We start from the raw sequence: 16,067 nt of genomic DNA, 5'->3' as shown, positions 1-16,067 counted from the left end.
CAATTTTTATTTCTTTTCTTGTCCAATCAATCTTTCAAGCACTTAATTAATTTTTCACACAATAATTTCTACACCGGAAACTATTGTGTATCTTTTACTGGATCTAACCTTACGTTAGATCATAGTATTTTATTCTTTCGCTTTTATTTTCCTGTCCGATTGAAGAGTTCAAGAACAAATCCAACCGGTCTGTGGTGGAGTGTTCAGGATTGCTATTAATTATTCAGGTTCTTTAATTTATTGTTTTAATTTATATATGCCCTGCATTACTGTTTATTTATACTGTTTGTCTGATATGGTTTTATTTAAGCATGATGATTGTTTAGACCCGTTTAGCATGTCCGGCTAAGTATTTTAGATATCGGTATGTAAAGTAAGCGGAATGAAGGAGTCAAAACTAAGTTGTTTTAATTTCATTTAAAAATAAATCACTTTTTTTATGGTCTCAATTTACAGGGTTAATCCCAAAGTTTTTGTACGAGAGTAAAAGACATAAAGAAGTTAAAATCAATAGAACGAAAGTTTGAGTTTTTAACTGGACAATGTAAATTGGACATTAATTCTAAATCAGGGCGAAAGCAATTTTTAGAGTTAATTAAATTCTAATCTTTTTCAAAAAGTATTTTTAAAGGTTAAATGTGAGGACGAGAGTTAAGCATTTAAGTTTAATTATATAATCTAAGTCAATAGAGCGAGAGTTTGAGACGAGGGTGTTTAAACGGTTAGCATTTTCTTAAAAAAGGTTTGTATAGATTCTGTTGTTTTCAAAAAGTGATTTTGGACTTAACTAATGAGTGACAGCTATGTTAATATAAAGTCATGGTCTATTCAACAGAGCGAGAGTTTGAGAAAAGGCTTTTAATCAATAGTGTCTACTGAAAAGATTTATTTTAAAACCAAGAAACCAACGAAGATTTGATTCCCTAATTACGACGAACTACATACCGATATCCGTTTAATTGATATTTAATCTAGATCTAATTTTAGTTTTACTTTTCCCCCAAACAATCAAAGTATCATCCGCCTTAGCTTTACGAAGTAACCTTAGAAAACGGTATATCGATACATAAGTCCCTGTGGGATCGATATCTTTTAAAATTACGCGATAGAACTGTGCACTTGCAGTTAGTACCCCAAATCGACTCATAAAGTCGCGATCAAGTTTTTGGCGCCGTTGCCGGGGACTTTTATTTAGTCGATATCGTAACTCTTCTGTTACGCTGTAGAGACTAAGGCAATTTTTATTTTTATTTTTTTTTTCTTTCGTTGATTTGTATGCCACACACTCGCTCACAAGGCGAGCCGTTTTACTTACGAATCAACGACATTGAACTATATCTCAGAGTCTTATGACGAATTCGGAAATATCGTGCTTCAAACAATCTCCCTCCTATCGAAGTGCCCGACCTCAAAAATCTTCTTCCTTCGCCGATACCCGAGATGGCAGAACCAGCTCGTGCTCTTCGAGATTACGCCGCTCCATCGCAAGATGAGCCGCATTCGAGTATTGCTCCACCCGCAATCGAAGCAAACAACTTCGAACTTAAGCCTTCGCAGCTACAAGCAGTGCAACAGAATCAATTCTCTGGAAATCCTACCGAGGATCCAAACCTTCATTTATCCGTATTTGTCCAATACGCTGATACTGTTAAAGCTAATGGTGTCACTTCAGAGGCAATTCGACTTCGTCTTTTTCCTTTCTCGTTAAGAGATAAAGCTAGAAGATGGCTTCAGTCTCTACCTTCCAACTCAGTCACCACATGGAACGAGTTGAAGAAAGTCTTTCTTGCCCGATATTTTCCTCCAAGCAAAACAGCTATGTTGAGAGCCCAGATAAATGGATTTAAACAGAAAGATAACGAGTCTCTTTTCGAAGCATGGGAAAGATACAAAGACATGATGAGACTTTGTCCATACCATGGTTTAGAGGACTGGTTAGTAGTTCATACCTTATATAATGGTCTTTTGTACAACACAAGGTTAACAATAGACGCCGCCGCAGGTGGTGCGCTTATGGATAAACCTTATGCCGATGCTTATCAACTTATCGAAAGCATGGCCCAAAACCATTATCAGTGGGGAAGCGACCGAACAATGGTAGAGAAACCTCAAACGAAAAGTGGCATGTACGAGATAAGTAGCCTTGATCATGTTAATGCAAAAGTGGATGCTCTGGCCCAGAAAATTGAAAGTTTAAATGTATCACCTCCAGCCACCGTGGTTGCCGCAACTCAAAATTGCGAAGTCTCTGGAATCCAAGGTCACACTCCTGTAGACTGTCAACTCCTAACAGGAATCCAAGCAGAACAAGTGAATTATGCTCAAGGAAATCCCTACTCGCATACCTATAACTCTAACTGGAAGAACCATCCTAATTTTTCATATAAGAGTAATAATGCTTTATACGCACCAAGACAAGCTCCCAATCAAGCCCCAGCTATACCTCCGGGATATCAAAAGCCGATCCCATCTACACCTAACAATAACGTTCCTAGGAAATCCAACTTGGAAATCATGATGGAGAACTTCATAGCTTCTCAACAGCAAACCAATAAAGATTTCTTAAACCAGAATGTACACACTAGCGAACAAATTAAACAACTAGCAATTAAAGTAGATGCCCTGGCTACCCATAACAAAATGCTGGAAACACAAATCTCACAAGTAGCTCAACAACAAGCGCCTATTGCTGCCCCAACTGGTACATTTCCTGGACAACCCCAACCTAACCCGAAAAGCCACGCTCATGCCATCATATTAAGAAGTGGAACGGAAGTAGAAGGACCGTCTGATCCAAGGATGGAAAACCAAAACTCTAAAAAGTCAACTGAGGAAGAAAGTAAACCTAAGGAAAAGGAAGAGAGTAATAAGGAAACCGTAGAAAAGAAAGAACCTTATGTACCTCCACCACCTTATAAACCACATATCCCTTACCCTTAAAGGCTTATTAAAACCAAAGATGCGGGCCAATTTAAAAAATTTGTTGACCTACTGAAACAATTAAACGTCACAATTCCGTTTACAGAAGCTATTACGCAGATGCCCTCATATGCTAAGTTCTTAAAAGAAATTCTTTCTAATAAAAGGAAACTTGAAGAGAGCGAAACCGTTACACTCACTGCTGAATGTAGCACCATAATCCAGAATATGCCTCCAAAACTTAAGGATCCTGGTAGTTTCTCTATACCATGTCACATAGGAAAATTTGTCATAGATAAAGCCTTATGCGATTTAGGAGCCGGTATCAGTGTTATGCCTTTATCCATATGCAAGAAACTGGAAATGGGAGAATTAAGACCAACTAAAATGTCTGTGCAACTAGCAGATCGTTCTGTTAGATACCCTGTAGGAATTCTTGAAAACGTTCCCGTGCGCATAGGTCAATTCTACATTCCAACCGATTTTATAATTATGGACATAAGAGAAGATGAAGTTACACCCATTATATTGGGAAGACCATTCTTAGCAACCGCCGGTGCGATCATAGACGTAAAACGAGGACGACTCACTTTCGAAGTAGGAGAAGAGAAAATTGAGTTCATTCTTTCCCAATTTTTGAAAGCACCTGCAATAGATGACACATGTTACTTTATGGATATCATCGATGAATGCATAAAAGAAACAGATTTAGAAAATGACAAATTGTTTGACTATCGTGTAGAAGACGAACTTAACCAATGTTGCAATGACACCGGACCCTACGCAATGCCTTAAGAAACCAAACCTCGACCTGAAAACACTTCCCAAAAATCTGAGATATGAATTCCTAGACTTAGAACTTGAACAACCAGTAATAGTTAATGCAGACCTAGGAAAACTCGAAACCGAAAAACTCCTACATATCTTAAGAAAATATCCAACCGCACTAGGATACAACATCACCGATCTTAAAGGAATAAGTCCTTCTATTTTTATGCACCGCATCATGCTAGAAGAAGACTGTAAAACCTCTAGGGAACATCAGAGGAGACTAAACCCGATCCTGAGTGAGGTAGTGAAGAAGGAAGTAACAAAGTTATTAGAGGCAGGTATCATATATCCTATATCTGATAGCAAATGGGTTAGTCCTGTACACATAGTACCAAAGAAAGGAGGTATAACAGTTATTGAAAATGAAAAAGGAGAAACTATAACCAAACGAATCGAATCGGGATGGAGAATATGCATTGACTATAGGAAACTAAACAAAGCAACCCGAAAAGATCATTTCCCTTTACCATTCATAGACCAGATGTTAGAACGATTACCAAAACATTCTCATTTCTGCTATCTAGACGGTTACTCAGGCTTCTTTCAAATACCAATTCATCCTGATGACCAAGAAAAGACAACATTCACATGTCCTTTTGGTACCTTCGCTTATCGACGAATGTCGTTTGGCTTGTGCAATGCTCCCGCAACCTTCCAAAGGTGCATGATGGTAATATTCGCCGATTTTCTCGAAAATATCATGGAAGTATTTATGGATGATTTTTCCGTATGCGGACAAAGCTTTGAAGAATGTCTTGAAAACCTAGAGAGAGTTCTAGAACGATGTGTAAAAGTAAACCTAGTACTTAATTGGGAAAAATGTCACTTTATGGTACAAGAAGGAATTGTTTTAGGACACATCATACCAAATAGAGGAATTGAAGTAGACAAAGCCAAAATAGAAGTAATCGAAAACCTTCAACCTCCGAAAACTGTGAGAGAAGTACGAAGCTTCTTAGGACACGCCGGTTTTTACCGACGATTCATTAAAGATTTCTCTAAAATAACTAAACCTTTGATCGAATTATTAATGAAAGATGTTGAATTCATCTTTGACAATAAATGTTTAGAAGCATTTCAAACGCTTAAACAAGCATTGATCTCCGCACCCATAATGCAGACCCCGAATTGGAATGAACCATTCGAAATAATGTGTGACGCAAGTGATTACGCCGTAGGCGCTGTTTTAGGACAACGAAAGGATAAAAAACTTCACGTCATATATTACGCAAGTAGAACTCTAGATGAAGCACAAATGAATTACGCCACAACCGAGAAAGAACTCCTAGCAGTAGTATTTGCACTAAATAAATTTCGTTCTTACTTGGTCGGAGCTAAAATAATCGTTTACACTGACCACGCCTCCATTAAGTACCTCTTAACAAAAAAAGATGATAAACCTAGACTCCTAAGGTGGATCTTGTTGCTACAAGAATTCGATCTGGAAATCAAAGATAAGAAAGGAACTGAAAACGTAGTAGCAGATCACCTCTCTAGACTCGAAAACCTGGAACCGGAAAGAACTTCGATCAACGATGATTTCTCGTACGATAAACTTATAACTACTTCGGAAGAAAATAAAGCTGATAAACAGGTAGAGACCACCTTAGCTATATGTGTTACACCATGGTACGCTGACTTCGTCAATTATTTAGCTCCCGAAATAGTTCCACCTAATTTATCTTACCAACAAAAGAAACGATTCTTCCATGACATAAAACATTATTACTGGGATGACCCTTTACTTTTCAAAAGAGGCCCCGATGGTATTTTCCGTCGGTGTATACCTGAAGAAGAGATAGAAAATATAATCCAACACTGTCACTCCGCTCCTTATGGTGGACACGCAAGTACATCCAAGACCTGCTCCAAAATCCTACAAGCCGGTCTTTATTGGCCAAACATATGGAAGGATGTGCATGCGGCTATCAAGAAATGTGATAGATGTCAACGCACAAGAAACATATCTAGACGTGACGAGATGCCACAAAAGGGCATTTTGGAAGTAGAGATTTTCGACGTGTGGGGAATAGATTTCATGGGACCTTTTCCACCTTCTTTCGGCAACAAGTACATACTCGTAGTGGTTGACTACGTATCAAAATGGATTGAAGCTATAGCTTCTCCAACAAACGACACACGAGTATTAACCAGACTCTTTAAGAATATAATATTTTCGAGATTTGGTGTCCCAAGAATAGTAGTCAGTGATGGTGGATCGCATTTCATATCTAAGATACTCGAAAAACTACTATTTTAGTATGGTGTGAGACATAGAGTAACGACACCTTACCATCCTCAAACCAGTGGACAAGTGGAGGTGTCTAACAGAGAAATCAAACAAATATTGTAAAAAACAGTCGCCGCCTCAAGGAAAGACTGGTCATCAAAACTATCAGAAGCTTTATGGGCATATCGAACCGCTTACAAAACTCCCATAGGGACAACCCCATTTAAGCTTATTTATGGAAAATCTTGCCACCTCCCGGTAGAATTAGAACATAAGGCCTATTGGGCTATTAAAAATCTAAATTTAAACTATAAGGCCGCTGGTGAAAAGCGAATTCTTGACATAAACGAATTAGAGGAACTTCGACAAGACGCCTACGAAAATGCCAGAATCTACAAAGAAAGAACGAAGAAATGGCATGATAAACGTATATCAAGAAAAATCTTCAAACAAGGCGATATAGTCCTTTTGTTCAACTCTAGACTTAAGTTATTCCCAGGAAAACTACGTTCTAGATGGTCAAGCCCTTTCCAAATCACCAATGTCTTTCCAAGTGGAGCTGTGGAAATTAAAGGCAAATCTATGGAACCATTTATCGTAAACGGGCAGCGTCTAAAACATTATCACTATGCAGAGAACAATGAAGATTTGCAAGTCTTGCACTTAGACGTAATGCCTCCAGAATTTATAAATTATATTTAATAGTTTTTATGTCGAGCTTGCGACATTAAACAAAGCGCTTCGTGGGAGACAACCCACAAATATTTTTATTTTTATTTTTTCTTTAATCATTCTTTTAAATTTTATTTAGTATTCATTCTTAATTTATTTTAACTTATAAATTATTTTTCTTCTTTTCTTCTTTCGGCATTTGGCCAAATCCTGACTAAAACTCTTGTTTTTCTTTTCTCTAGCTAACACTAACCTGATGAAACAAATCGATCGTATGGGTATCAAATTCAGAGGGAAAGCCCAGAAACAAAAGTTTGAGGAACTAGCAGAGAGAGAGATGCTACCTAGTTTGTATGCTGATGATTGGGCAATGATTGCCCTTGGACTAAGAGAAAGTGTCCTGTATTTGCTGAGTCAAATAGGGTGGGAAACCACTCCTATCCGAAGACAATTCGTCACTTACCGGAGACTAACGCTAGAATTCCTTAGCTCCCTGATCTATCTACCCAGCCATGGAAAAGGAATAAGCAGAGGTTTCATTCAGTTCAGAATGTTCAACATGGAGTATCAATTTAACATTCAAGATTTTACCAACCTTTTAGGTTTCCCTACCTCTTTTGATACATTCACAGTGAGCCAAGAAGACCTTTTTGAATATAGAGAACTTGAACATTTTTGGGGAAATTTGACTGGAAATGACGACCCCGAGGAACATGAGTTTCTCTCTGGAAACATACATAACCCGGCCTTTCGTTATTTCCATAAGATCCTGGCCCACACCCTTTTTGGGAAGAAGTCAAATATTACTACAGTATCACATGATGAACTCTTCATCATGTTTTGTGCTTCCCAGAACCGTCATGTGAATGGTGCCACTTTTATGTTGGCGAACTTTGACCGCCTTATCCAAGATGAACGAGCACCAATTCAAATAGGCGGATTGATAACCATGATTGGTAATGATATCGGATTACGTCAACCTATGCTTGACCTAAGCCCTTTCTGTGGCATTGCGACTATGAGTATACCCTTCCTCTTCAACATTATGTTTATAGCAAACCTCGGGCCTGAAGAGTTTGAGCTTATAATTAACAACCAAGTTCTTTGCCTATTCACCTTGCCTAGTCCGAGGACTAGTGTTCATAACCGCAATAACTGGCTCTACAATCTGAACGGAATACCCTCTCCTGCTAGATCAACTGAATCCATCCAGGACTATGAGATTTGTGACAACCAGATTCCTTATGCTGAGTCTGACCCTCAGACACCATCTGGTTATTATGATATTGACCCTTCTCCTCAACCCATCCCGACCGAAGAATCGGCAATACCCAATCCTAGACATCATATGCCCGGAGATAATTATAACACCATCATTCAAGTCTTGATGTCAGAACAAGCCGCCCTCAGAGAAGAGTTAGCTAACATGGGACAAGAATTTATGGGATACATGAGCAGTATGGCAAATCAATTCCACGAGTTGCTAAACCGTGTTAACTCCTTTGCTCCTCCAGCCAGAGATCATGCAAGTGGCTAGAAGTTGTTTTTCTTAGTTACTTAGTTTTAGTTTAGGCTATTTATTAATTTTGTTTCACATTATTTTTAATATTAGTATTTGTTTTCTTTCGCATGTTTGCTTTTGGTCTTCCAATGTTACATTATGATTATTTTATGAAGCTATTGCATTATTGGTTTATTTTATTTTGATCTATGCAATTTCTATAATTACAAATAATGATATCCACTATATGCTAATAATTACTATGCCTGTTAAAGAAATACACATATTATGGTAGTAGAATAACATGCAAGGAAATTTAAAAGTATCACAATAGCAAAATAAAATAAACAGAAGCAAAACAAAATAACAAAAAAATAAAATATAATAGTAAAAAAAAAAACAAATTAGGAAGAACGCAAGCAGTGACCGTTGCAAACTTACTGTGTGACGAGCATCACACACTCCATCACGGTCGTCACACCAAGTGCTTGTGACGCCCGTAACACCTCTGTCACGAGCGTGACACCTTCAGACTTGGTGAACGTTAGTAACCGTTGGAGACACGACCGTTACACCACCCCACTTTTTTTACCTTCCCCATTCATTCACCCATTTACTCACATTTACCCACATTTATTTATTTTTCACCCACTCCCTTTCCAACTTCCAAACTTTTTCCTATAAATACCCACCATACCTTTCTTTATACACCACAAACCATTCTATAAAATACATTTCATTTTCTTACCTTTTACTTCTTTCAACCCACTTATCAGTATGGCGGGAAACCAAGAATTCGGAAATATCATCTTCCGATCCGAAGATGATAATTATCAAAGGGAGCAGTTCGAGCGTTTCCAACAGCGAGGTGTCCTATCTACCAGGTATCCTGATTTAAATTGTTTACAAGAATTAGGATTACTTCAAGGTATACAATGGATGCTCCGCCTTGCTGATTTAACCTTTCTATGCACTCATAATCAACCTACCTACCCATCTCTCACCTTAGAATTTTTAAGTTCTTATTCGTACAACACTCCCGCCGGTGAAGACGAGTACCTAACCGGTACCGCAACCTTCCGCATGTTCAACACCGAATACTCATTATCCCAGGATCAGCTGAGTGCCATGCTACAGTTCCCTGTAGGAGACCGAGTCCATCCAAGAATCCCTCCGAACTCCCAGTGGCAAATAAACGCCTTCGACCTCTTTAGGAAAATATCCGGTGTGGAAACCGATAATTGGGATGCACTACTTGCTTCCCATATACATAACCCAACCATCCGGTACTTTATCCGCATCCTGCAAAACACAGTTTTTGGAAGACCGAACAACAGCAAAGTCAACGCCAAGGAATTATTCTTCCTCCACTGCGTCTTTGAAATGGATACAAAGGTAAACGCTGCTTCTTTCTTATTTCATCATATCCGCACCCTATGTGCTAGAGGCCGCCAACCTTTTGTGATCGGAGGATTAATAACCTCCATAGCACTTGGTTTGAATCTAGGGGACCGACTTCAAAATTTACAAGCTCTCCCACCCCTATTTATGGATATAAGCTACTGTCGGTCCAGCCGCCTAATCAAAAACAGGGTAGGCGGAAGGTATTATCTTATGGTGAGTAACCACGAAGTCCCAAGCGTTGTTTTACCCAACATTGCCCTCACAGATGTCACCAACCCCAACCGCTTCATCTACGACCTTAATGCTCCCGAAGCTACCGAGCCTTCACACGCAAACCCGCCTACAGACGAGTTTGAAGAAATGGAGCAAGGTGATCAGGTTCCTGCACAACAATCAGTCCCGCTCAACCCTTCCGATAACGCAGCTGGTCCATCCTCACGACGTCGTCGACAAAGAAGGCCAGCAACCAACGACGACATCATGGATGCTATTGATGGTATGCAAGCGCAGAATCTCGAAGTGATGCAAATGATGCGCCAGATGCAACAACAACAGGAGGCGAGAAATGCCATAACCGACCAGCGGTTCACTGAGTTACTCAGCAGGTTTGACGACTTGGAAGTACGTCAACGATCACCAGGTCCAAGAACAAGAGGCGGCCGACAACATTGATTTTAGTTTCTTTTTCTTTTTTCTATTTTCTTTTGTTTTCTTTGAAACATTGGGGACAATGTTCCAGTTAAGTGTGGGGGGGGGGGACCTTGTTCTTTCAACCTTCCCTTTTCAAGTATGTTACTTTCTCTTTCATTGTTATTTCCCTTTCTTATTATTATGAAAAAAATAAAAAAAATTATAATACATATTTATTTTAAGTTAAGTCCCTAGTGTGAAAAATTTCTTATTATCTATTCCCCTTAATTTTCTTGAGCCATAACAAAAATTCAACAAACTCAGTAAATATAAAGGTTGCTTATTTTATAAAACTTGAGTAAAATTAAGACAAAAATTATTACCGCCCCAACGCTCTAAACAAACCTCAACATGTTAGATCAGGAAAAAGTATCTATTATACCAATCCCTTGAACTTTTAGTTTTATAGTAACCCCGAGTAGTTTATACAAGAAGTCAGCACCATCTTAATAGCAAACTACGTGGAGAGCCGATGAATATAAGTGAATGATTCCCAAAACAAAAAAAATATATATATATATATATATATATATATATATATATATATATATATATATATATATATATATATATATATATATATATATATATATATATATATATATATATATATATATATATAAGGAAATGCACTAATTAAGTTAGGTGATCCTTACCAGATCATTTAATCTAAAGGTTGCAGATCATACAAAAGCATGATACGAAAGATCCATTATGAGTTGGTTCAGCAGGTATCTGGTGCTGAACTTGGTAGGGCGGACTACAGTCTGATCCCCCGCAATTTGCAATGGACTAAATAACGAAGTTATCCAACTTATGTACCAGAACTTCAAGCTAAAAAGGGGATCAGAATCACTAACCGGTCACTCCACTATATGCGCGAAACGATAAAGGGCTTAATGTGATTTCGCTAAAATGAAAACGGGTGAAATAAGAGTAAAGGAACTAGGCTAGTTATAATAGCATGACTCGAACTGGTTTGCATAAGGTGAGGTTGTAACGGTAGTTGTTGATGTCAAGATTAAACCCAGGTTACTTCTAAACAAGGTTTACTTGCAACCTAGTACGAATTGATGTGTGTTTTGAAATTTCATCTGGCCAAATTTTTAAAACGATTTCTATACTGTATCTTGCTTGAGGACAAGCAAAGGTCTAAGTATGGGGGAGTTTGATAACATGAAATAATATCACATTTTTGGACTCGATTTAATTAAATTTTATTATTATTTGTTTCGAGTTATTTCATTTTATTCGATATTACTTGGTATTTTTCCTTCTATTTGTCTCAGGTAACTTATTTAAAGCATAAGTGAAAAAGGAAGAAAAGGGGGTGCAAAAAGATAATGAGAAGTAAATTCCACTAAAGCCCAGCCCACAATTACAAGCCAGGAGCGCTGAACCTGTGACGACCGCCACACAAGGTGTGACGAGCGTCACGCCCTGCTACCTTGTGTTACGAGCGTAACACATGGTGTGACGAGCGTCACACCCCCATTCCTATATTTTTGGGTTTGACGCGTAACAGAAGCAACGGAAGCACGTTCCTCCTCTTTCTTCGCTTGACCAATTGACGTGAAAAACCTACTGAATGGAAAACGGTCACTTAATGAATTGGTATAAATAGGACCAATTATGGAACCCTAAAGCTCTCTCAATTTTCCAGTTTTCGACACTGCATTTATTTTACTGCCTTTTTAATTTTTTCAGCACTTTACTTTCCTAGCAATTTTTATTTCTTTTCTTGTCCAGTCAATCTTTCAAGCACTTAATTAATTTTTCACACAATAGTTTCTACACCGGAAACTATTGTGTATCTTTTACTGGATCTAACCTTACGTTAGATCATAGTATTTTATTCTTTCGCTTTTATTTTCCTGTCCGATTGAAGAGTTCAAGAACAAATCCAACCGGTCTGTGGTGGAGTGTTCAGGATTGCTATTAATTATTCAGGTTCTTTAATTTATTGTTTTAATTTATATATGCCCTGCATTACTGTTTATTTATACTGTTTGCCTGATATGGTTTTATTTAAGCATGATGATTGTTTAGACCCGTTTAGCATGTCCGGCTAAGTATTTTAGATATCGGTATGTAAAGTAAGCGGAATGAAGGAGTCAAAACTAAGTTGTTTTAATTTCATTTAAAAATAAATCACTTTTTTTATGGTCTCAATTTACATAGTTAATCCCAAAGTTTTTGTATGAGAGTAAAAGACATAAAGAAGTTAAAATCAATAGAACGAAAGTTTGAGTTTTTAACTGGACAGTGTAAATTGGACATTAATTCTAAATCAGGGCGAAAGCAATTTTTAGAGTTAATTAAATTCTAATCTTTTTCAAAAAGTATTTTTAAAGGTTAAATGTGAGGACGAGAGTTAAGCATTTAAGTTTAATTATATAATCTAAGTCAATAGAGCGAGAGTTTGAGACGAGGGTGTTTAAACGGTTAGCGTTTTCTTAAAAAAAGTTTCTATAGATTCTGTTGTTTTCAAAAAGTGATTTTAGACTTAACTAATGAGTGACAGCTACGTTAATATAAAGTCATGGTCTATTCAACAGAGCGAGAGTTTGAGAAAAGGCTTTTAATCAATAGTGTCTACTGAAAAGATTTATTTTAAAACCAAGAAACCAACGAAGATTTGATTCCCTAATTACGACGAACTACATACCGATATCCGTTTAATTGATATTTAATTTAGATCTAATTTTAGTTTTACTTTTCCCCTAAACAATCAAAGTATCATCCGCCTTAGCTTTACGAAGTAACCTTAGAAAACGGTATATCGATTCATAAGTCCCTATGGGATCGATATCTTTTAAAACTACGCGATAGAACTGTGCACTTGCAGTTAGTACCCCAAATCGACTCATAAAGTCGCGATCATCAGTTAAAAGCACAACCACTAACATTGCATCTTAAGTAAAATTGTATAATCACATTCTTAAGTGTACATCCAGCCTCTTAAGGCATCACCATGAGATAACATTACACTTTAACTTTCCAACGCTTTAAACCACGCGTCAAACTGAGTTAGGGAACTCGAGATATGTCATTTTCAATTCTGAAATTTTCCACCGCAAACAGTGGTAGCAAGTTACATTCAGTGCGTAACCGGTTACACACACGAAAAATAGCCCAGTAACCTATTTTTCACCATAAGATGCTTTCCAAACCTCCGATTTTTATATTGTAAAATATCTCGATCTCAGAATTCAACACACAACAATTATCTAATGATTAAAACATCAAATTCACAATATATCACATATTAATATCAACAAAATAATGTATTTTCATCATAATTATATCACTCATATGAACACATACTCACTCAATATTCACTAACAGAGGCACACAAGATTCATGTTAAAATCAGTGTATGAAAATCATAACATTTACATCAATTTTATCATATTATCGTACCAATTTCATTCATCTCATCAAACATTAAGCAATGAAGAAAAAGAGAGAAAAATCTAATGAGGATTAAGGACTTCCCCTATCCAACCATGCAATCAACACCATATTTAGAGTAATCTTCCCCCTTATCTCAGATTTTCAGCAAATAACAATGATTTCTTCAAGCTCTAACTTCTTCTTCCCAAAACCCTTGTCTTTTCTCTCACTTTCTCTTTTCTACTTATTGACAAATATTAGGCTCCTTAATCCCTTCTTATTCTAAAAATTTAATTTAATCTTTTATTAATTATACCTTAACCTAACTCCTTTTATGTTTCTCTCCCTTAGTCCTTTATTTCTAATTTCCACCCAAACTCTTACTATTTTCTCTATTTCATATTTAATTTAACAATAATACTCATTATTTTAATTATCTACTTAATTAACTAAATAGTTAACTCTATTTTACTAACTCTAAACTACCACATAAAGATATTAAATCACCAATTGCATATAGAATTCATTTAAATATCTGAATAAATCACAAATTAAATAAATAATTTAAATAAAATGGGGTGTTACAAACGACATCAATTAGCTCAAATTGTAATCTGCATAATGAGAAAATGTTAAATTATTGCTTATTCAAAAAATAAATGACAAAAATAAAATAAGAACAGAATTAAATTAAAATTAGAAAACACACTAAAAATAATATAAATTACAAGAGAAAGTAAAGAATTGTCTTAGTACAATAGTAAAAAAAGTGTACATCAAAATGCACCAATCAATTATGCTATGAACATGACTAGTTTCTTTTCTAAAAAGCTAGGTCTAACTGATTAGCGATGCAAGATAATCGATTAGAGAACGACCTTGACCCATTTTTCTTTCTTTTTTTGGCTAAGTTTTTTTCTATATTAGGAGGACTTCTGTTCACTTATGTAAAACAAAAGAAATATGATATTTTCATAAAGGTTGCAACCTAAACCTGATTAAAAGTGTTATGTAAGATGGTTGTGGGCGGATATTGTAATAAACACTCAAGTTAAAAGTGAAACTTTTAAGGGGGAATTCTTGAAGAATGGAATATGTCATGTGGTTTAAGGACAATCTATTATAAATTATGGTGTGAACTTTCCTAACTCTTTTGTTTTATTTTTTTTATAATTTATCTTTTGTGCTTAAATCTCTATTTCATTTCTCTTCTTAAAGTTGACCAAATAAAATAAATCATTTTTATATAAAAAAATTATTTAACACAATTCATTCCTCTTGTGTTTGAAATCACCTGATTAACACTAAATAATGAAAGGATTTTATTATCCAAAATACAATAGGTGGTGTTGAAGATGACATGACTTGGTTGAAATGAAAAATCAAAATGACATTAAGACATTGCGACAACGGTAGTTCAATTAGCTGGGTAGTTTGATTAGTTTGGATGAATATTGTGAAGTTAGGGAGATGAAGATGCAAGATTTTCTAGTTTCATTTTTTTTGGAAAATTAATAGGACATGTGGCACCATATGAACTCATGCCTAATTAATTTGAACACAATCTATACAACTCATGCTCATGCCTAATTTTTCAGTTTTTTAATGATTTTTATAGTGTTAAATATTTTTGTACAATTTAAAAAAAATAATTTAAATAATCATTTATTAAATATTATTTAAGGTTTTATCTTTTTATTATAATTCTTTATAGATATTAAAAATTCAAAAAATTACTTAAATTTAGAGCTATTTTAAACACTTAAAAAAATTGAAATATACCATTTTAAAAATTATATAATTTTAATTATACTTTAATACTTGATAGTATATATTTATATTATTGAATGTCAAAAAAAAATTATAATAATTTAAAAAAATTCATAAAACCCAGTTTTAAAGATTTAAAAAGATTGTTTTACTATTTAAAGATAAACAAAAAAGTTCCTTTGCAAACCGCATAAAAGTGAGCCAATTCTCAAATTCTTAGTCACTTGTTTAAAGAGTTAAAATCTTTTATCATTTGTACCAATCAATTGTTGGTACAAACACAATAATATTAAATATAACTAAATTGAGAATGGTTAATTGTATTTTTACTATTTTTTTCTTGCACCTCGGTAAAAAAAATCAAAAATATTTCTTTTGTAACATTTAAAATTTGAAATTTGAACACACTATAATATAATAAACTTCTTCGTCAAAAGCACATCTAATGCAAGTAAAAAATAAATTCAAATTTCAAGACATACCCTCCCAATTTCTACTTCTATATATTCAAATTAAACACTTCTACTCATTTAAATTAAGAATATTCATTTATCACATTTCACATTAAATAAGTTTTTCATCCTTACTTTTTCTCATAGAGTTGTTAAAATGGTCTATCCGACTTTAAACGTTCTCATATAATTGTTAAAATGA

The 16,067-nt window shown here is 35.5% G+C and overlaps 1 non-coding gene across 1 annotated transcript; it reads right to left on the bottom strand.

Moving 5' to 3' along the window:
* Positions 1–1,818: 1,818 nt before the first annotated feature.
* Positions 1,819–1,925, bottom strand: LOC127133653 (small nucleolar RNA R71). The gene has a single exon (XR_007807605.1). It is a non-coding gene; the product is annotated as a small nucleolar RNA R71 (small nucleolar RNA).
* Positions 1,926–16,067: the final 14,142 nt, after the last annotated feature.

The sequence above is a fragment of the Lathyrus oleraceus genome, chromosome 3, assembly GCF_024323335.1.
Source record: "Lathyrus oleraceus cultivar Zhongwan6 chromosome 3, CAAS_Psat_ZW6_1.0, whole genome shotgun sequence".
In the NCBI taxonomy this organism is placed as follows: Eukaryota; Viridiplantae; Streptophyta; class Magnoliopsida; order Fabales; family Fabaceae; genus Lathyrus; species Lathyrus oleraceus.
Note: the sequence above shows the minus strand (reverse complement) of the source record. Positions and strands in the feature narration are given on the sequence as shown.